The sequence below is a fragment of the Halichoerus grypus genome, chromosome 6, assembly GCF_964656455.1.
Source record: "Halichoerus grypus chromosome 6, mHalGry1.hap1.1, whole genome shotgun sequence".
NCBI classification, from domain to species: Eukaryota; Metazoa; Chordata; class Mammalia; order Carnivora; family Phocidae; genus Halichoerus; species Halichoerus grypus.
Window position 1 is genome coordinate 109,276,022 of NC_135717.1, and position 23,100 is coordinate 109,299,121.

Sequence of the window (23,100 nt, forward strand, 5' to 3'; positions counted from 1 at the left end):
ACACACACACACACACACACACACACACACACACACACACAAAATATCCAGATACAAGGTAGTTTGTTTTTCGTGTTTTGACAAATGCCATGTGAGTGATACAACAGGCTAAGAGAAGGCATAGTCCCTATTTCCAGGTGCTTCTACTTACAGCTTGACCTTAAGGAGAAGATTTGGCTAGGTATAGAAGTAGTGCTAAACCGGGGCGCCTGGGTGGCTCAGTCGTTAAGCATCTGTCTTCGGCTCAGGTCATGATCCCAGGGTCCTGGGATCGAGCCCCGCATCGGGTTCCCTGCTCCCCAGGAAGCCTGCTTCTCCCTCTCCCACTCCCCCTGCTTGTGTTCCCTCTCTCACTGTGTCTCTCTCTGTGTCAAATAAATAAATAAAATCTTTAAAAAAATAAAATAAAATAAAGAAGTAGTGCTAAACCTTCTGGGACTCAAGGCACACTTTCAAGCACTCGAATTTTGGCAGCCTTCATGGTATATGTGAATTGCATTCATAGTAATCACATTACTTCCTTGGGTTCCCCTTTAGCCCAAGTCACCATAGTGGACGTCTGACCACCCTGCATCTTGAATCTTCTATTTGGAGAATTGTCTACCTTGTAGATCCCACTAGAGAAGCTGATAATGCTGGGTCTTTGCCTTCTCTGCCTTTCTTGAGGTTGGATGTGGGAAGAGACCCCGGTTCTGCTATGCAGATACACCTGCATGGACTACATCTATAGCTAGTGATGCAAACAAGACAGAACCGGAGGAACCCCTTTGGAAGTGGTGGCAGTTACAGGCAGTACGAGGGGCTTCCTGGGGTAGACAATGGCAGCAGTGCCAACTGTACCGGGGAGAGCCAAATGTCAGCTGGGTCCGTGGTATAAGCCACAGTACCTGGGCCCTGTTCTAACAGGATCAGCTCTGCCATGTGATTCCAGAGAACATTCCTGGCTGCTGCCCAGTCTCTCACCTTAATGCCCAGCCTTCCATGTGATGGTGTGAGCCACCGCAAATTCTTTCCATAAATTCTTTTTCTGCTCAAAATCAGAGTCCTTCTGTGATTGAACTAAAAACCCTGACTGACAATATTGCTATTTGAGTAGCGCTCCTTACCGCCCCTACTGTCCAAAGTTTTCAACTATTCTGAGAACCAGTCAACTTTCCATTATTTCTATGTATTTTCCTTCTTACCCAAAAGGTGCCTCACCCTAAACAGGGCCATATTCGTTACCTGGCTTGATGTTACACTGCCATGAAAGTATGTATCTTACATCTTACATACATCTTCACTTAAAGCAAAGCAAATATATATGTCTTCATTTAAGGCAAAAATGTATTTTAAATATATAGTTTAAGGATTTAAATGCATTGTAAACATTGCTCTGGGTTGCATATCTATGAACTGTGTGAGGTGCAAAAATCTAAAGAAGCACTGAGTTAGAACATGGAGAATGAATGAATCTACTCAATTTCCAGTGCGAGAAGATGTAGCCTGGGGCAATGGTTTCCAATAAGATAATCATTAGAATCTTCTGAGAGCTTTTATTTTTAAATATAGATTTCCAAAGCCTCAAAGAAAACCTCAAAGAAACTTATTTGGCACATCTAGAGTATAGCCCGGGTACCTGAGTTTTTATGATGCTTAGCAGAGTCAAAAGAGATTGTCCAAATTGTCTAAATATGAAAGGAGGTTCAAGATACAAAGGCAAACAATTTAAGGACTAAAGTATAACATAACTAACAAAACTCAGGAGAGGTGTGATAGAGTAGGGAACCATTATGGGAGAGCTAAATACCTCAACTTTCATGATGAGGCATCAGTAGGTAATGACTAAAGATGAGAAATCAAGAAACAAACTTATAAGCATTATCATCCAGAATTATGGCAGCAACCATTACGGAAAAACTAAAACAAAACCTTTTCAAGGTTCTGGCTTAATTAGCTCCCTCTATCCACAGTCCCTTCATGCCCATTATGCTCTTTTATTTTTCTGTAACTATTCATACTTTCTACTTTCTATCTGATTATATATTTTTATTTGTTTATTTCCAAAGTTATAGTAAGTCCCATTAGGCAGAAATCTTGTCTGGTGTGTTCATTGTGTCCCCACAACTGGAACAGTGCCTGGTAAATAGTAGGTGCTTAATAAATATTTGAGGAAGGAAGGGAGGGAGGGAGAAAGGAAAGAAGGAAGGAGGGAAGGAAAGAAGGAGGGAAGGGAGGAAGGAATGTTGTTTTAAGTAAAGGTAAACACCCCTGGGGAATGGAATAGGGATGGCAGAATTTTACATTTTACTTAATGCTATTCTTAATCACTTGAACATTTTTTTTACCATGAAAATGTATTATTTTCTAATAAAAAATTTAAATCCTCCCCTAGTAGTTCAGTTCTGATGTGTAGCCAAGTTTGAACAATGGGTTAGGGTATGAAAGAAAATACCTATAAAGATAGAGGACAATTTAGAATCAGCTACAGATAAATGGGGAAGGTTACTCATTTTATTTGTAGGCTTTTTTGTTTTAATATTTTCCATTTTTCATTTTATTAATGTTTTAGTACTCATCTCTCCTCTCTATCATGTAATGTGAAAAGTAGTGCTCAATCTTTGCCTAGCACTTTACAATTATCCATTCCTTTATTCAAAAAAAATTTTCCAGATTGCTTACTTTAGTTGGATACCCACCTCAGTCCCCTTCTAAAATGCAAACACTCTACCAAAGAGTAACACACTACATTATGTGATCAGTATCTTAGCATGAATTTCTTACACTGTTTAATCACTTCCTCACTCTGTTTATATCCCAAAACACAGAAAAAGGAGACAAATCTCTCTACAGGATTCCAGCCATGAATGTTTTGTGTGATAAATGATGAACTTGATCTTCTTTCTCATCATTTGCAATTATACACAGGCTGGAAGTAAAAAAAAAAAGGGAACTTACCACTCCACCCTCCTTTCTCTTTCCAGAAACCGATTTTAATATCATGGTAGTAAAGCTCTTTACAAAGTTTGCTTCATATCCATGTAGTCTCAATTTGGAGCTAGTGTCATGGATTCAAGTGTACTGATGAGTCAGTATTTTAAAGGGAAGAGAAAGTGAGTGAGTGTCACGCTTTCTTCTGCTGGACCACTCTCATATCTACTTTGCTCTGAGAGAGATGAAGATTAACCTATACTGAAAATCCTACCATGTCTGTTGGTTTGCAAACTGGGCCCTGCACACACAGGGCCGGGAGAGACCAAAGAAAGAGGCAGACCACTCCAGATTGGTATGTGGCATGTTTAATAAGTGAGGGCAGGCTTGTCTTGGGCAGCCACAAGAAGAGTAGATCTCCACACCTGCCTGCCAGAATCTTGAAAGTTTATACAGAGGGCTTAACTGGGATCAGTCACAAAAACTGTCCAGATGGCCTCAACAACACATCACTATCTCAAGGCTATGCCCTTGGAGCAGCTTCTGGGAGTGAGGAAGGCAAGCAGAATGCACATTCCATGGACGGGGAGGGGGTGAGGAGCCTCTAATTACCCAGGTCCAGCTCATGGGTCAACTGGCAGTCACATCCTCCTAATGACCTCCCCCAACATGTGCAGAGACTACTGTGGTGCATTCTCAAAATCACTTCCCTTCTGAAGTGAAATGAAATAGCAGGAACCTCTTCTGCCCACAATACTGATTCAGGGCTAAGGACTCAGAGTGATCCAAGGCTCCAAAAGTACAAGGGTCAAGTCTCAGGACTTACCATACAGGTTTCTGGAAGTAACAATTTCACATCACTTCTGTCTGTTTCATCTATTTTCAGTTGAGCCAGTTTATTGTTCTTCTATATATGCTACTTTTTCTCACTTTCCAGTGACAACTGAAAAGACCTGATCTTGTAATACACTACAAGGATGATTCTTTCATTAAACATACCAGAATTCTCCATACAAATAAGGTTTACTCAGTTAAATCTTTATCTTGGAAAGCCAAACAATCATTCTATTGATGTGCCATATCTCAAAACATTTTCAGAAGTTCTACCTGGAAATTGTCTTCAGGGCCTGGAGTATATTTTCTTAAAAGTTCACAATGGCAGCAAATAGGTCTTTAGGAATATAATTGACTTAGAGTAGCAATTCTCAAAACTTTTGGTCTCAGGATCCTTATGCAGGTAAAAATTATTGAGGACCTCAAAGAGTTTGTTCATGCAAATTGTTTATTAATATTTACCATATTAGAAATTAAAATTAAAAGTCTTAAATTTTTCATTCATTAGCTTATTTTAAATAACATAAATCCATTAAATATTAAAATAAATAAGTTATTTTATGAAAACAATTACTATGTTCTCTCAAACAAAAAAATTTTTGTGACGGAGCATTACTTTACATTTTTAAAATCATTTTAATGTCTGGCTCAATAAAACACAGCTGGATTTTTATACCTCTTTTTGCTTACAATCCATTGCTATGTTATTTTAATTTAAGTATTTGAAGAAAATCCGGACTCACACATATGTAGTTGGAAAGGAAGGATTTTTTAAAGAATTTTTTTCAGATAATTGTGATATTCTTTGATACTATGCCAAAACTCAACAAGTAGTAGTTTCTCAAAGGTTAGCTGCAAAGTGAAATCTGAAACCATATCAAGAAATTTTTCATATTCTGCCACATTAAAATCCACTGGTCTTTTTTCCACTTTGAAATAATTCTTTTTTTTTTTTAAGGAAAATGAGTATTTTTTATAAGGGGAAAGTGCAAACACAATTCCCGGCTACCACAAATTATGCAGTTGAGTTTCCCACATTTGGGAAAATCGCAGGGGTCAGCACATCCAAAGTGCAATGGATAAGCCTCGCCTTGGGAAAACCACCTTTGTAATCATGGTATCTCCCCTGCCAGATAAGTGTGAAAGAATTCTTTATCCATGCATAATTTTGCAACATCACACATTGGTTATTCAGAGAATATTTGAATTCACTTAGTTCTACAGATCTTCCAAATATCAGTACATTTCATTATAAATAGTGTCATGTGCCCTGAAACCTCGGGAAAATTCCACTGTACTCTTGTGAGAGAACAAGAATAAAAAAGGCAAATAACATCTTAGTGTTATTATAAAAAATAGCTTTGACTTCATGGACTCCCTGAAAGAGTCTTGGGACTCCCAGGGTTCCCAGATCACATTGTGAGAGCCAGTGACTTAGAAGATGACTTAAAAGTCTTTCAGAGTCAGGTCTTACAAGGCAAGTTTCCAAATTATGCAACATGAACCATGAGATTTAGGAACTTGATACTTTCAACAACTTAAGCATCTTTTGTGGAAAAATGTATTTCAATAAATTTTTGTTGTCGTTGTCCTGTGTTTTGATTAATGTCAAGCTTCATCACCTTACATCACATCAGAAAATTCATGATGTTGGCCCACCTTAGGTGCTAGAATTGCCCCAATTCACACAGCCAGTTAGAAACTGAGCTGGGTCAAAGTCCACAAAACTTAGCACTGTCACAACAAAAATATTCTCATTTCTAAAACCTTAGATGATGACCCATTTCCTTCAAGCAGTATTCAAAAGGACCATGTTTAGCTTAAGGAATAATTCGGCTATCCCATGGGGTTTACTGAAAAAGGATTTTCTATAGATCTAATGCAAATGTTCCTGTTTTCTCTTTTGAAACTGTGATTTCTGATTGTAGAATTTAATAGCTATGAAGAACTAAGAGGCAATCCAGTCCAATAATCTAATTTTATGAATGATGAAGATGAAAATCAGAAAATCAAAAGTGGATAGCTACTTGGAGGCTAAGCTAAACCAAAATCCTGCCCAGCCTTCTCTGCATAGACTGAGAAGGTTCTCAAAGGAAAATATCTCATCTTATCTCAGCTTTGTATTTCCCATTTATTACCCGATCCAAATTGGAGATGTGCAAAAATGTGTCCACTAATTCAGAAATATTTTAGACTTTTTTTCTTTCAAAACTAAGTACATCAGTTTTTAAGTTATATTCTTGTAACCCACCCAGAAGTCACAAGTGACATTTGATTAGCAAGGGATAGAGAAATATGAAATAACTTAGTGAAATGCCCATATATTACAAAGCTAACCACAATCAGAAAATTATTATCTATTTTATCTGTCTTGGTGACATTCTTCCAAATGTAATAAACTAAGGTTCAGGGTCTTGAAACAGGCAATAAAAATGATACAAAAATGACTAAGGATAGGTGGAGTGTCATTAATTAAGCAATAATCCCTATGAAATCAGTCATTACCAGCAGTTTTTTGCTATGGGCCATTAACACTCTAACTATCAAGTCATTAATAGTGGTAATAACCAATTCTGAGGGGATTATTGCTCGAATAAACTGTATATAATGATTTTTAAGCTTTGTAAAAATTTTCACACTTTTATGTTAATCTTTGAAGGATAAGTAAGTATGGGCAGAATTAGCTGAGAATATTACTGGCTCACTTTTTAAAACATAAGTATTTATCTCTCTCTGTCTATTCCAATATATTTTTCTATCATGTCCTTCAAGTTTGAGGATGGTGCTCCTGATATGTTAGTATGTAGAGGGTTTTTCCATCCTCTTTTCATACAATATCCATAAAGACTGTGTGGTAGTTTGCAAATGACTTCACTCATTTAGAGCCCAGCATTACCATTGACTTCTTCATCTGTAAAAGTCCAAGCCCATTTGAAGTCATTTTTTGTCCAATTCCACCTAGGTTGATCAAATTGATGATTTTTTTTTCTTTGCATGCTTATAACACTGAGTGTCTTCTGTAATGTAGACAATCCCTGCAGCTTGCTCTAGGTGCAAAAGGTCACACCCAAGATAGAAACAGACTCAATTTAGGGGAGGAGGTGGAAGAAAGGGTTCCTGATTATTTAATCTACATGGTAGCCCACAAACACATCATAGGGAATACAGTCAATAATATTGTAATACCATCATATGATGACAGAGGGTGACTACACTTATTGTGGTGAGCACTGAGTAATGTATAGAATTGCCAAATCGCTACTTTGCATACCTGAAACTAATATCACACTGTATGCCAATTATACTTCAATAATAAAAATTAAAGAAAACCACTGTAATGGTAGCCCACAGGTAAACCCCTGGCCCTGGCTCCCTCCTGTGTCCCCAGGCCACTGGAACTCCAGCAGCGATTTTGGTGGTAGCTTTTACCATAGTCACATAGCCATCATAAATTTTCTTATTTTTCCCTCACTCTGGATCTAGGGCTGGGGTTGGGGGATGTTGGACCTCTCTGATATATTTGATTAACATCAAAACTCGACTCCTAGATAATTTTACAAATTATAAAGCAATATTGGGTAAACATAGATCCCCTCTAAAAGAATGAGCCATATAAGGAAAAATCATGGGATACTGGGGGAGGGGAAAGAACATGAGAAGAAAAACAGGATTCTTAAAAAGAATTTTTTAAAAATTTTCTTTGCTCGGGCCCCTGGGTGGCTCAGTGGTTAAGCGACTGCCTTTGGCTCAGGTCATCTGGAGTCCCAGGATGGAGTCCCACATCAGGCTCCCTGCCCAGTGGGGAGTCTGCTTCTCCCTCTGACCCTCCCCCCTTTCATTCTCTCTCTCTCTCTCTCTCATTCTCTCTCTCAAATAAATAAATAAAACCTTTAAAAATTTTTTCTTTGCTCAAAATAGTACTAAGGCATAGGAATATTTTATTAAGTGTAAAATTAATGTTGTTTATAATACTCAAGAGGATACTGCCTTTATGAAATTGATAAAATAAACAAGAATGATCCAAAATGCAGACTGCCATTTTAAAGCCACAATAAAAGAAATGAAAAGCAAATTCAACATTAGAGAAAATTAACAAATAACCTAGAAGATAATTTTTTGAAGTTTCTTAGATAAAGGGATAAAAATGATAAGGCTAAAAGATAAGACTGCATAAAAACTGGAAACTTTTGTATATAACCAAACTTCAGAAATTGAATTTTTTTATTTTATTATGTTATGTTAATCACCATACATTACATCATTCGTTTTTGATGTAGTGTTCCATGATTCATTGTTTGTGTAACATCCAGTGCTCCATTCAGTACGTGCCCTCTTTAATACCCATCACCAGGCTAACCCATACCCCCACCCCCCCTCCCCTCTAGAACCCTCAGTTTCTCAGAGTCCATAGTCTCTCATGGTTCGTCTCCCCCTCCGATTTCCCTCCCTTCATTTTTCCCTTCCTACTATCTTCTTCTTTTTCTTAACATATAATGTATTATCTGTTTCAGAGGTAGAGGTCTGTGATTCATCAGTGTTACACAATTCACAGCGCTCACCATAGCACATACCCTCCCCAATGTCTATCACCCAACCACCCCATTCCCTCCCACCCCCCACCACTCCAGCAACCCTCAGTTTGTTTCCTGACATTAAGAATTCCTCATATCAGTGAGATCATATGATACATGTCTTTCTCTGATTGACTTATTTCACTCAGCATAATACCCTCCAGTTGCATCCACGTCATTGCAAATGGCAAGATTTCATTCCTTTTGATGGCTGCATAATATTCCATTGTGTATATACACCACATCTTCTTTATCCATTCATCTGTCGATGGACATCTTGGCTCTTTCCACAGTTTGGCTATTGTGGACACTGCTGCTATAAACATCGGGGTGCACGTACCCCTTCAGACCCCTACATTTGTATCTTTGGGGTAAATACCCAGTAGTACAATTGCTGGGTCATAGGGTAGCTCTATTTTCAACTTTTTGAGGAACCTCCATACTGTTTTCCAGGGTGGCTGTACCAGCTTGCATTCCCACCAGCAGTGTAGGAGGGTTCCCCTTTCTCCACATCCCCGCCAACATCTGTTGTTTCCTGACTTGTTAATTTTAGCCATTCTGACTGGTGTGAGGTGGTATCTCATTGAGGTTTTGATTTGGATTTCCCTGATGCCAAGTGATGTTGAGCACTTTTTCATGTGTCTGTTGGCCATTTAGATGTCTTCTTTGCAGAAATGTCTGTTCATGTCTTCTGCCTATTTCTTGATTGGATCATTTGTTCTTTGGGTGTTGAGTTTGATAAGTTCTTTATAGATTTTGGATACTAGCCCTTTATCTGATAGGTCATTTGCAAATATCTTCTCCCATTCTGTTGGTTGTCTTTTGGTTTTGTTGGCTGTTTCTTTTGCTATGCAAAAGCTTTTTATCTCGATGAAGTCCCAATAGTTCATTTTTGCCCTTGCTTCCCTTGCCTTTGGCGATATTTCTAGAAAGAAGTTGCTGCGACTGAAGAGGTTGCTGCCTGTGTTGTCCTTTAGGATTTTGATGGACTCCTGTCTCACATTTAGGTCTTTCAACCATTTTGAGTGTATTTTTGTGTGTGGTGTAAGGAAATGGTCCAGTTTCATTCTTCTGCATGTGGCTGTCCAATTTTCCCAACACCATTTGTTGAAGAGACTGTCTTTTTTCCATTAGACATTCTTTCCTGCTTTGTCGAAGATGAGTTGACCATAGAGTTGAGGGTCCATTTCTGGGCTCTCTATTCTGTTCTATTGATCTATGTGTCTGTTTTTGTGCCAGTACCATACTGTCTTGATGATGACAGCTTTGTCATAGAGCTGGAAGTCCGGAATTGTGATGCCACCAGTTTTGCTTTTCTGTTTCAACATTCCTCTGGCTATTCGGGGTCTTTTCTCGTTCCATACAAATTTTAGGATTATTTGTTCCATTTCTTTGGGAAAAGTTCATAGTATTTTGATAGGGATTGCATTAAATGTGTAGATTGCTCTAGGTAGCATTGACATCTTCACAATATTTGTTCTTCCAGGGCGCCTGGGTGGCTCAGATGGTTGGGCGCCTGCCTTCGGCTCAGGTCATGATCCCAGGGTCCTGGGATCAAGTCCCACATCGGGCTCCCTGCTCAGCGGGGAGCCTGCTTCTCCCTCTGCCTCTCTCTCTCTCTGTCACTTATGAATAAATAAATAAAATCTTAAAAAAAAAATATTTGTTCTTCCAATCCATGAGTATGGAACGTTTCAGAAACTGAATTTTTTAAAAACTGGGAATATACTTATCAAATAAAATCTGACAAAGGGTCATTTGCTTTAATTTTAAGGAACTCATGGCAAACAATTAGAAAATGCTGGCTAGAAATGAAATCTTGCCATTTGCAATGACACGGATGGAGCTAGAGTGTATTATGCTAAGCGAAATAAGTCAGTCAGAGAAAGACAAATACCATATGATTTCACTCATATGTGGAATTTAAGAAACAAAACAGATGGGGGTGCCTGGGTGGCTCAATCAGTTGGGCATACAACTCTTGGTTTCGGCTCAGGTCATGGTCTCTGGGTCCTGGGATTGAGCGCTGTGTCAGGCTCTGCACTCAGCAGGGAGTCTGGTTGGGTTTTTCTCCCTCTTCCTCTGTCCCTCCCTCTCCCATCATGCTCCTTCTCCCTCTCACTCTCTCTTTCCCCCTCTCTTTCTCTCTGAAATAAATAAATACATAATCTTTATAAAAAAAAAGAAACAAAACAAATGAACATAGGGGAAGGGGGTAAAAAAAGAGAGGGAGGCAAACCATAGAACAGACTCTTAAGTAAAGAGAACAAACTGAGGGTTGCTGGAGGAGAGGTGGGGGGGGTGGGCTAAATGGGTGATGGGGATTGAGGAAGGCACCTGTGTTGAGCACTGGGTATTATACACAAGTGAAGAATCACTAAATTCTGCTCCTGAAACCAATATTGCACTATATGTTAACTAACTAGCATTTAAATAAAAACATTTTTAAAAAAAGATTAAAAGAAAATACTGGTTATAAGTTAGTGGACAGCAAACAATTTAGAAAAGTGACAAACACATATAAAGAAAAAATTCTCCTCATTAGCAATCAAACATACAAATTAAATTAAAACAAATATCATTTTCACTATCAAATTAGAAAAAATCTAAAAACCTGTAATACTACTAGCAAAAATGCAGAGTCAGGAACTGTTGTGCCCTCCTGGAGAAGTGAGAGGAACCAACATACTTGACCTTTGCTCAAAAAGCAATTTGGCAATTTAGGAATATAGCAATATATTATGAGATCTGAGGATCTACAATCTCTATGAAAGAAATACATTGGACTGGCACTCCTGCTGAGAGATGAAGTCTATGAATCCAGGTTGGAGCATGTCACTACTCTGACCATTGAAGAATGGAAGAAGTGATGCTTTGTGACTTCCATAGCAAAATCATACAAAGCACACAACTTCCTCCTGGCACTTTCTCCCACCTGAGATGCTCACCCTGGGCATCATGAGGAAGCCAAGCAGCCACATGAAAAAGCCATGTTCCAGCTACAGTCTCAGCTAGCTTAGGCTCCCCAATCAGCCACCAGCCTTAGCTGCCAGATATCTATCTGATGAAGCCAAGTGGAAGAGAGATGAACTTACCCTACTGAGTCCACCCCAAACTTTCCCTACTTAGGCCAGATTCAATGGAAGGAGGGAAAGAGACAAAGTGAGCTTGTCACCTGCCGCTATATACTTCCATATTTTATCAGTTCTATTTCCAGTGATGGAAACATTTTTATCCTCCCTAATTATAATAGTTCAATATTATTTACAAAACCATCTTATACATCATTTTGCTCACATACAAAAACTGCATATATTTCCCCTCTCTTTATGAAGACGTTCAAATATTCAGAAGCTGCTTTGGAAATAGGATTTCATTACTAAAGAAAAAGAAACTCATTTATGTTTCCTGCAAGTTTTAAGGATAGAAGCTGAATAGATCTTTAAGTAGAAAGTCTTCCTCCATTTGGATTCAGCAGGAAAAAAAATTATTTGATTTCCCAATATGCCTGAGTGCATCATTTTTAAAAATCAATTGTTACATTACCATCTATTAAAAAACAATAATAATGAAACCTTATTTTCTGAGCTGCAAGAATTTTGAAAACTCAGTCAAAGCCATAGCTCAATACAAGATTGCTTAGAAGTTCAAAGACAATATCATATTAAAAATCAAAGCTTTCAGACATTTAGCTTTACTTAAAAGTCACCCAATATTAAACTGGAATGTTTCTCTTATTTAAATTCCCTTTAATGAAGATCCTTTTACATCTTCTCATCTATATTAGTCCCTGATGATTATACCCCAAGGATATTAAAATCCCAGTCTGTCAAAATCACCAGAAAATATCTTCAAATGTACACTTGGCAGTCTTTGCAATATTGAGTTGGTAATGTGAAGGATTATTTATAACTAGGATGCTGCATTTTCTACTTTGCAAATGAGCTTTAAATTAGTAGCCCATTTGCTGACTTGAATTGGGTGACTGAATCTAAAGAAAAGTTAGAATCATCAACCTAGAGTAACTGCTGAAGATGTTAAAAGATGCGGAGGGGTCAAACTCATGTCAGAACAGCCATAGAAGCACAAATGAAAGTTGACAAAAACACACAGAAAGTGAGACATTTTAGAGAAATGCAGGAAGGAAAGGCAATACTTGGCTGAATATATTAATTTCCTTCATCTGAATTTGTCTGAATTCTTTTCATATACCTTGATAATTGACAATTCATTCTAAGCTGCAATCCCCAACCAAAAATTAACCAAAATACGTAAATAGTATTTAAACAAAATACCATGTCACTCAATTTTCAGTCTTTCCTCATTTCATGTGTTGCCTTCTCTACCAGACACTCTTCACATTTTTTTGCTAATTTGTCCCTCAAAGGAATTTTGTACCACCTCACCTATTTGTTTAGTTTAAAATTAATATTTTTCTAACTTTTATGGTTTCAAAGGATCTACTTTCTATTGTGTTTGAACTAGTAATATTTCTAGATATAATTATTACCTCACTCTTAAATATACCCAACAGTTTGTAAGTATTATGTTCTGTTTTTTTCATATTTGAACATCTCAGAAATTGAGATGAATCTAATTACTACTCTGGCCAGGTGATAGGAATGCCTGTGGGTGTCAGTCACTTGGTATAAAATTCTAGAGATAATAGCATTTAAGAAATGCTATACCAATGCTTCTGATGACTCAGAGGAAAATAGAGTATGGGAGGGCACCTGGGTGGCTCAGTCGGTTAAGCGTCTGCCTTCAGCTCAGGTCATGATCCCTGAGTCCCGGGATGGAGTCCCACATCAGGCTCCCTGCTCATCAGGAAGTCTGATTCTCCCTCTGCCCCTCACCCTGCTATCGTGCTCTCTCTCACTCTCTCTCTCTCTCTTAAAAAAAAAAATAGAGTATGGGAAAACCCCAAACATTCACAACTGAGCCAAAAAGTGCATTCAAAAAATGTTAACAAGTTTTAGTAATAAAATGTTCTGGTACCAATTCTAACATGTGTGTTGGGAGAGGGTGTAGGGCACCAGCTGGGTGTCCTACAATTCAACTCAATTCTGACACTATGTCCCCAGAGATAGCATAGATCCCGCACATTAAGATTAGCTCAGCCCTACAAGACTGCCCCTACCCCCCACTTCAGACACCAGTCGCAGGTCCAGGTTGTCACTTATGATTCTGACCGACTGACTGGAGGTTCCAGTCATCCATTTCTTGGGTTTGATTAATTTGCTAGAGTGGCTCACAGAACTCAGACAAACATTTCACTTACTAGATCACCAGTTTATTAGAAAACGATATAACTCAGGAACAGCCAGATGGAAGAGATACATAAGGCAAGGTAAGGAGAAAGGGCACAGAGCTTCCATGCCTTCTTCAGGGATGCCTCTTTTCCTAAATCTCTACATGTTCACCAATCCAGAAGTTCTCCCAACCCCATCCTTTTGGGATTTTTATGGGGTCTTCATTACATAGGCAAGATTGATTAAGTCATTGGCCATTGGAGATTGGCTCAACGTCCAGCCCCACTCCCCTCCCCAGAGGTCAGGGGGTGGGACCGAAAGTTCCAACCCTCTCATCACGTGGTTGGCTATCCTGGCAACCAGGCTCCATCCTTACATGGTCCAAAAGTCCAAAAGTCACCTCATTAACATAAAAAAGTCACCTTTGTTGCTCTCATCACTTAAGAAATTTTAAGAGTTTTAGGATTTTTGTGCCAGGAACAGTGAACTAAGACCAAATATACCAAGTATATATTTCTTATTATAAATCACAATATAACTAACTGTTCCATTCATATTTCCATGTATCCACAAGCATAATTAATGGTAAAGATCCAAATAAGTCTAAAAGATCTCTTTCAATAACAATAGAATAAAATTTGTAAATGATAAAAGGCATCATAGCTTAAATTACAGAAATTTCTTGGCTTAATTATACAAAAGTAAGTGCATCTAACAATCAGTGGTATCTAAGATTTAATAAAATATGAAACTATGGGGGCACCTGGGTGGCTCAGTCAGTTAAGCGTCTGCCTTTGGCTCAGGTCATGATCCTGGGGTACTGGGATCAAGCCCCACATGGGGCTCTCTGCTCAGCAGGGAGCCTGTTTCTCCCTCTGCCCCTTCCCCCCCACCCCCGCTCATGCTCTCTTTCTCTCTCTCACTCTCAAATAAATAAATAAATAAAAATATGAAACTATGATTATTTTATGATAGATGAGGAGGGGAGAAAGAAAAGGAAAGAAAGGAAAGGAAAGGAAAGGAAAGGAAAGGAAAGGAAAGGAAAGGAAAGGAAAGGAAAGGAAAGGAAAGGAAAGGAAAGGAAAGGAAAAAAGGAAAAAAAAAAGATTACTGAGAAATTTCATTCACAGTAATTGTCCCTGTAGGAGCCTTCCTCCATTATCCTTTCCAATAGGCAATGTGGAGCCCAGCAAACTCTCAGTGGAGAGTCCCACCCAATCCTCACTGCACCAGTTAATACCACTGGTGCCTCAGCCTCCAGGGACAGAAGCCATGCTTCAGCACTGCTTTTATTATGCTCGTGGGAGCAGCTGCAGCCCACCTCCAGCACTCCTTGCCCACCTCATTGAGCCTCTGGCTTCCTCAGCAGTGGCCCAGAAGGGCACGTACATAACCTGAAAGTGCATGAGGTTAAACACTCCATGGGGCAAACCTTGACCAGTGAAAGGCAGGATAGGGCTAGGAGCTCATAGATAAATTCTTTTTCTTCCCTCTTCCTAACAGACTGTTCTAAGAAACAGTAGCTCTATATGACCTCTCCAAAAATGCAGAAATGTCCCATGTAGCTGAGTAGCCAACTGGGTTTCTTGTAAAACTGTGGCCAATGAAACAACGCACCATCCTGTATTGGCTTTCTGTCCTTCACTGCCTCACTTCCTGTTGTCCCCTCACTCTCGAGGACCTGGAATTTGCCCACCCACCAAAAAAAAAAAAAAAAAAAAAAAGTTAAGGTCTAATCTTTGTTTTAGACTTTGTTTTCTGGAGAACTCAGACTCAGATGTTGATAAAAGTAAGCAGAAGAGAATGGAAGTTCTTTTCTATTAACTTCACTGAATATTTGAAACTCTTTGCTGGATATCAGCCAAAAATAACACAGTGATTTATCACCCAAAATTGTTTTAATTTTGATTAAATGATTACTGTCAGGCACTTCAAATAGGCTTTCCTCCAGTGCTTTTCAAAGCAAAGATCAGAGTCCAGAGTGCTAACCATTACACTATGGAACCTCAAAGCAAAGATCAGATACGTACTTTACAAAAAACAACTCACAAAAAGTTGTATTATCAGCCATTAGATTTTCCACTTTCTCAATACCTACTCCAAAATTTCCAATTGTTCCTTCGTCTGGTGACCTAAAAGTTTAAACACCCAAGGGCAATGTTCCAAGCAATGCATCACAATAAGATTTGAATGGATGAGAGATTTGACTTTCTTTTGTAAATTGGGAGGAAGAAAGTCCATGGCTCTGGTAAATCTAGGAGAAAAGAGTACTTGTCTCATACCACCAGAGGCTCAGCTAAGCAGTTTTTCCTTCTTTTCCTCTCAGTTCCTCCTTGGGTGTCTGCCAGCTTCGTCATAGCTATACTTTGAATCCCCACTCTATGCTTATCCTTGATGGTGCTGGCCTCACTGGAGGGCTGATATGGGAAAGTCCTGCACTTTTTGTAGTCTAATCCCTAATTCCTTTCAACTATGCCAAAATGAGTCTTTATAGTAACAGGTTTTAGGAACTGAGAAGCTATGGTCAACCACAGAAGTTGCAAAACAGGAGAAAAAACCTAGAACTGCGCTATTCCCACGATCCCAAAGAAAAAGCAAAATAAGACAAGCAAACAGCCAGAACCTTCCTCAGGTGCCATAATGAACACACTTGCAGCTGTCTCAAGAATCAACCTCCTCTCCTGTCTGAAACAAATCCATCCTTCATTTTTCCTAATACAAATCTCCATCTATTACTACACTTGGAAAATTCAATCTTCTACTCAGAAGGGATAGCTATGTTTTAGTATCTGTCCTCTCTTCCTGGGGGTCATTCCAAGGCAAAATTGTCATCAACAATACCTTTCCCAAAGGCTAAGTTAGTCAACTGAGAATAACATCATGAAAGCCTTCAGTTAAACAGTCCAAGTTGGCTTTGTTACCTAAGTTTTGCACCATTCACGATCTCTCTGCAAATGAGATATGTTTATATTTATCCTCATAGTTCTTACACTCTTGGGGTAAGTAAGTGCTGGACCCAGCATGCCTACATACATACACTCACACCTCTCCTAAAGAAAAAAATTATTTCCAGGGAAAGTACAGTCTAGATCCATACTGAAATGGTGTATCCATTAAAATAAGAATTAGCTATATATAACTAAAGGCCCAAAGAAGTGGCCTCAACAAGGTAGGAATTTATTTCCTTACCACAGTAAAAAAGTCTGGAGGTAGGCAGTCCTGAGCTGGTATGCTTAGGGCCCAGGCTTTTTCTAACTCTCCACCTCCCTAAGGTCTGCCCTTTATCCTTATGGTAACAAAATAGCCACCTGAGTGACAGCCATCACAACCAGGATGCTGGCCATAGGATAGTGAAAGGCCTTCCCTTTGAAAGGAGACCTCCGGGAAATCTTACATTACACCTTCACTTCCGTGTCATTGGCCAAAATCTTCACAGCTTTCCCTCTGCCCATAAAAGAAACGTTTTACATTACCATACCAGTTATTTTATCAATACCTGAGGCCTCTCATAAAAATAGTCCATAATGATGTCTTGCCAAAAGCAGAAAGGTTTTATCTGATGGACATTTTAAATTACACCTAAGCATTGATTTTCTTTTTAATGTGGGTCCAAGTTAAATTCCAATGTTGAGCAACCTTCTCTCACTAACCTTTATAATCTGAAAGGATTCATTATGCTCTTTTACAAAGAAAATCCTCAGTGGTCAGAGACAAAGAGGAACAGGGAAACTCATTTTGGGTTTACTCACACCTTGCCACTTTCTTAATTTTACTTATCCTTAGACTGTGCATGTCTAATGAGAAGCAGTTTTGTTTTTGTTTTTTTTTTATTTTTTTTATTTTTTTTTTAAAGATTTTATTTATTTATTTGAGAGAGAGAATGAGAGACAGAGAGCACGAGAGGGAAGAGAGTCAGAGGGAGAAGCGGACCCCCCACTGAGCAGGGAGCCCGATATGGGACTCGATCCCGGGACTCCAGGATCATAACCTGAGCCGAAGGCAGTCGCCCAACCAACTGAGCCACTCAGGCGCCCTGTTTTTGTTTTTTTTTTTAATGATTTGGGCAACACCCAAATAAGCAATTTTTTTTTCCAAATAAGCAAATGTTAACTACTTCCTTGGGTAAATTTCTGGCTACTAAGGATGGGAGATGAGAGAGAAGAGAAGTTTTAATAATGCAACAGTGAGTCAATGACTTCTTGCAAAAAAAGGCATTTTCTGTTAGCCATCAAACTAGAAGATTTCTACTTCCCACCAAAAGCAAAGATTATATAACCCCTCCCACTGATGCATCACAGAAAATAAGATAAGAAACTCTCTTCAGGCCTGAAGAACCTACATCAGGCATTTTTCAGAAAGCTCACTGAAGCAACCTTCAGCATTTCAGCATTGCATAGATCCACATGGTAGCAAAATGGAAAACTCAGAAATAACAGTAATAAATTCCCCATAGGTAAAGTGTGAGTTTTTTACAAATAAATGTAGAATTTTGGCAAATTCTCTGTCCAGCAATGAGTGAAATTTGGACCAGCATGAAAGGAAGAGAAGTTAACTGGCAGATGATCAAAAACCTTTTGCAAAAAAAAAAAAAAAGGAGAAACCTCAAAAAGAATTAGAATATATATATTTCTCTTAAACAAATGTAACAAAGTACATGCCTAAGGATTTAGTGAAAAAGATTAAAAATAACAATATACCACACTGTATTTTATTTTTACTTTCTTATATGTGAATCAAATTGGATCCAGTGGATAAATAGGATGAAAACTCTAGGACCCAGAATAGGCTGCAGTACTTAGCAGTGGATCTTAATCTCTCTTTCTACAAGGCGCAAACTTCCTGATGCACAACACAGAATATATCGAGTCCACACAATGCCCAGAGCACCCATGCAAGTCCATCCTCTCTCCCACCCAAGAAAACATGTTAGAATGTAAGAAAGTATAAATGATGGTTAATTATAGATATAACCTTGGCAGTGCTTTAATCCACGAAAGTAATAAAACATTCACAAGCCTTAGTTCATTTTTATTAAGAAGACATTACTTGCAACCCACTGCACCCATACATAGGAGTATATCACACTCCTATGACAAGGAGACCCAGTACCTGAATAAGATTCAACTCATCAAGATTCATCAGCTCAGGGGCCCCTGGGTGGCTCAGTTGGTTGGGCGACTGCCTTCAGCTCAGGTCATGATCCTGGAGTCCCGGGATCGAGTCCCGCATCGGGCTCCCTGCTCAGTGGGGAGTCTGCTTCTCCCTCTCCCGCTCCCCCCTCTCGTGCTCACTCTCTCTCTCAAATAAATAAATAAAATCTTTAAAAAAAAAAAAAAAAAAAAAGATTCATCAGCTCACAAAGGACAAAAGCCCAAATCAGATGTGGGTGAGGAAAAGGGTATTTGTTTAAAGTATGCTGGGGAATCTCCAATGATTGCAGGAAGGACAGAACCTTTTCCAAAAAAAAAAAAAAAAGGCTTGTCTCTGGGACCCAGAGACAAGTTCAATGCTGCCTAGACTCTCCTTGCCTTTGTCTTTCACAGTTGCTTCCCCCTTCCTGGAAGCCAGCTTCCTCCACATGGTAGAGAAGGTGGCCACCAGAGCTCCTGCAGCTCTCACAGGCAGAGAGGGTCTCTGTCCTCTGGTACCATGTGAAAATTCGTGCAAGGACAGTAACTGGCAGCACTTCTGCTGCGTGCCTACCCCCAAGTCAATCGGCAAGTCCCACAGGGCCCGGGTCCCAGGATATAGACACTCTTGCCAACCAGAGCCAATCCAGACAGGGGAAAATTGTTGATATCTGTTACAAAGATACATTTTGTCTAGTAGTGGCATAGTTCTATTCTGATTATGACATTCACCAAATGCAGGGGGTAGAGCTAACAGAATAAGTCACAATAGAAGCCAAAATCAGGACCTAGGAAGTAGAGACCAATAAGTGGTTTTCTCAGTTAAAATAGCCAGACGTTAGGTTTAAATCAGAGTTGAATTGAATATCACAGCAGTCTGAGAGTGAGTGAAAGGAAGTTGTTTGTGACAGTCTGATGGCTCCCCATGATAAGTCACTGATCCCCATCTTTAATAATAACCAATAATAAGCACACTGCACGACTCTCTTCTACTTCTAATATTATGGGTAAAATTGTGCAGGCCGAATCAAATGCAATTACCGCTTAAGGCAGAATGGATGAAAACCCACAGCTCCTACACATTAAAAAGATTCAGTGGGTAAAAGACCTAAAGAAGAAAGATGTAATAATATTTTTTATGATTATTACTTCCATTGTTATTATTTTGGTTTGGGTTATTATAATTATTATGATAATTACTTTTTTATTGATACTTCTCGTTACGTTTATCTTGAGATGGAAACAATTACTGCCCAGCTCTCCTTGTAAAAGTGCCAAGGGAGTAGTTGGAAGTAATGATGAAAAAGTCTTTTTCTTTTATATTAGTCCTGCTATAAAAGGGGTGGTTACTCTTTCTACAAAGGTAGCTTATGTCGCATAAAATAAAGTCATATATTTTTTTCCAAAGCTCTTCACTCAAATCTGGAAGTAACTTCTTCTTCCTTATGAAATGGCATACTTGAGTGATTATCCATCAAATCTTCTGAACTTCCCTTCCTCATGTAATATGCAGAGTTAATAAAGAGGCATGGCCCCCGTTTCTGTGCCCGGGTCTCATTTTCCCCCACGTTCCTGCGCTCTGTTGACTCCGTTGATTAAAGAGCTCACAGAGCAGGGTTTCTTGTGATTGGTGTTTTTCAGGAGGAGAAGAACAGGGATTAATTGATCTTTTGTCCCTGAATAATACTATATGATGGAAATTTAATAGGAACTGGTAGATTTCAATATCACCAGGAAGCCATACAGAACTTGACATTTCAATTTGTTTCTGAATCATTCATATAGGAGAAAAGCCAGGAATATACATACGTTAATAAGCTTTCTGACAGAGCAATGAGGAGGAGAGAAAGAAAGAAAGAACTACACGGATCATTCATCCATAGGAGACTCAGCAAGAAATGAGTTTGAGCTGTATATAGAGATTTCTTTTCAGTCGTGTTTACGAGCTGGGAATAAATAAATGTATTACTCTGGGGGATTATATCACTGAGAACCTAAACTTAAGGTAATGCAGATTTTAGGGGACTTGGGGAAATTCCTTGATCCCTCCCTCCTCCCAAGCTAGGGTAGTCCCAGCCACTGGGGGGGGGGGGGCGGGGCAGAAATGAAGCTAGTCCTGGGGCCCCAGGGCAGTCCTCTCCTCATTCTCCTCATTAACTCCAGCCCACTTTCCATAGCACTTTTCTTCTTCTTAGGTCTCAAGGCAATCTCCATGCCCAGCCCCTCTGGTCACAGCAGGAAGCAACCCAAGTAACCCTGTCTCTTCAAGGCAGTAGGGACTGAATGTGTTGCCTCTGGAGTATTTGTGCTCTAAATGGGGAGGACCGTGTTTAATTATAAGGACTGGCTTAGTTACGGATTTTCATGCGTCATATAGCCTGATAACCAACAGGTCCCACCACAGAACACACTGCTCCCACAAACCAAGGTGCCATAGAGTGTACTCTTTAGAAAACTGTAGCTTCTAATCTGAATAAAGCAATAGATTTTTCCTAATTTACTTTTCAGAGCACCCAAATGAACCCTCCTTATCTAACCTTGATAACTGACATTTTAGAAAAAAATTGCTTCAATGTTGTTAAAGGGTGAGAGTTAAGAAAGATCATTTAAGTATCTTGTTTATTAAAAAAAATTAATGTGGACACCACTTTTCAAAAAAAAATCTCTTGCATAAAGAGAGGTTTGCCAAGCATACACGCAAACACCCATACTTGTTAAACCCAAAAAGATAAAAAATGGACAATTAGACCACATCCATTTAAGATGTCTCCATCACGGAAACTAATAAAGCGTTAGATGCCATCTCCGGCCTAATGAGGTCTTTATAGCTGGGACAGACTATGTGGATTGTAATTAATCCTTATAGACCACAAGCTCCACTCACTACCAAACAGAGGAGCCCTCAGCAACCTTCATGGTTTCCCCACATTTATTCAACTGTGGATTCATTTGTCCTCCGGAGTTCTGTATACTGACTGAGTCTGTATCTCAAGTAATTTTTCTTTCAGTTTTTGCCTTTTTGTTGGAAGTAATATTAGTCAACTTAATCCAAGGTAAAATAAAGGCTAACTTTTATTAAGAACTTACTATGGACCTAGACAGTATTATGCTAAGTGAAATAAGTCAGACAGAGAAAGGCAAACACCACATTTCACTTACATGTGGAATACAAACAAACAAACAGACTCTTAAATACAGAGAACAAACTGGTGGTTGCCAGAGGGGAGGTGGGTACAGGGATGGGCGAAATAGGTGAAGGAGATTAAGAGGTACAAATTTCCAGTTATAAAATAAATAAGTCTTGGAGGTGAAAAGTACAGCATAGGGAATATAGTCAATAATATAATAACGTTGTATGGTGACAGATAGTGACTACACTTATCTTGGTAAGAGCACTGAGCAATGCACAGAATTGTTGAATCGCTATGTTGTACACCTGAAACTAATATAACACTGTATGTCAACTCTACTTCAATAATATAATTTTTAAAAACTTACTATGTGCTAAACACAATTCTAAAGATTACTAACTCATTCAATCTTCCCAACAACCCTTTGAGGTATATGGCATTATTATCTCCAATATATAAGTGAGTGACTGGAAGCATAGAGAGACTAGACAACTCACCCAGAATTATGCAGAGAGTAAGTGGTGGGTCTCAGGTTAATTTTCTTTTCCTGAGCTATCAACATCATTATTTTAATACTCATGTTATTTCCAGACCATGGCAGGTCATGACTATCATCAGAGCAAGTGGTCTGGTCCACCTTCAGATTGGATCCAGAATCTGACCTTTTGTTTTTACCACCTTCATTGATAGTACCCTAGCCCAAGCCATCATTTTGTCTCACCCGGATTATTAGCATAGCCTCCAAACTTTCATACTTGTCCCTGTATAGTCTGCTTCCCACGCAGCAGCTACAGCAATGTTTTTCAAATATGCCACACTTCACAAAAGAATGTATCCAAATGACCAGTATAAATATGAAGAAGGGATGTTCAATATCATCACTCATCAGGGGATTGCAAAATTAAACCACCATCCAATGTCACTGAAAAACCACCACAATATCTAAAACAAAACAGCAGACAAAACCAAGTGTTGGCAAGCATGTAGGGCAGCTTGCCACTGTCACCTACTGGTGGGTACAATTGCATCAAGAAACTATTTGGCAGTATCTGCTCGAGATGACCTTACCCTGTGAACCAACCCTCCTACTCCTGGGCATATATCTAACCAATATGTATACATACATTCACATAAAAGCTTACACAAGAACATTTCACAGCAGCATTATTTATAATAGCAAAACCCAGAAAAACTCATAAGTTCACCTACAATAGAATAGATAAATAAGCCCCATGAAATTGGATTGTGCAAAGTAGTCACAAAAATAAACAAG

At 38.9% G+C, this 23,100-nt stretch overlaps 1 long non-coding RNA gene and 1 other non-coding gene across 2 annotated transcripts in view; both read right to left on the reverse strand.

Annotated features, from left to right (window-relative positions):
- Nucleotides 1–23,100, reverse strand: part of LOC144382129 (uncharacterized) — a 182,201-nt gene that overhangs the window by 116,734 nt on the left and 42,367 nt on the right. The gene's annotated exons all lie outside the window — the stretch shown is intronic.
- On the reverse strand, nucleotides 4,722–4,885 carry LOC118550379 (U1 spliceosomal RNA). Its single transcript, XR_004924525.1, has one exon. It is a non-coding gene; the product is annotated as a U1 spliceosomal RNA (small nuclear RNA).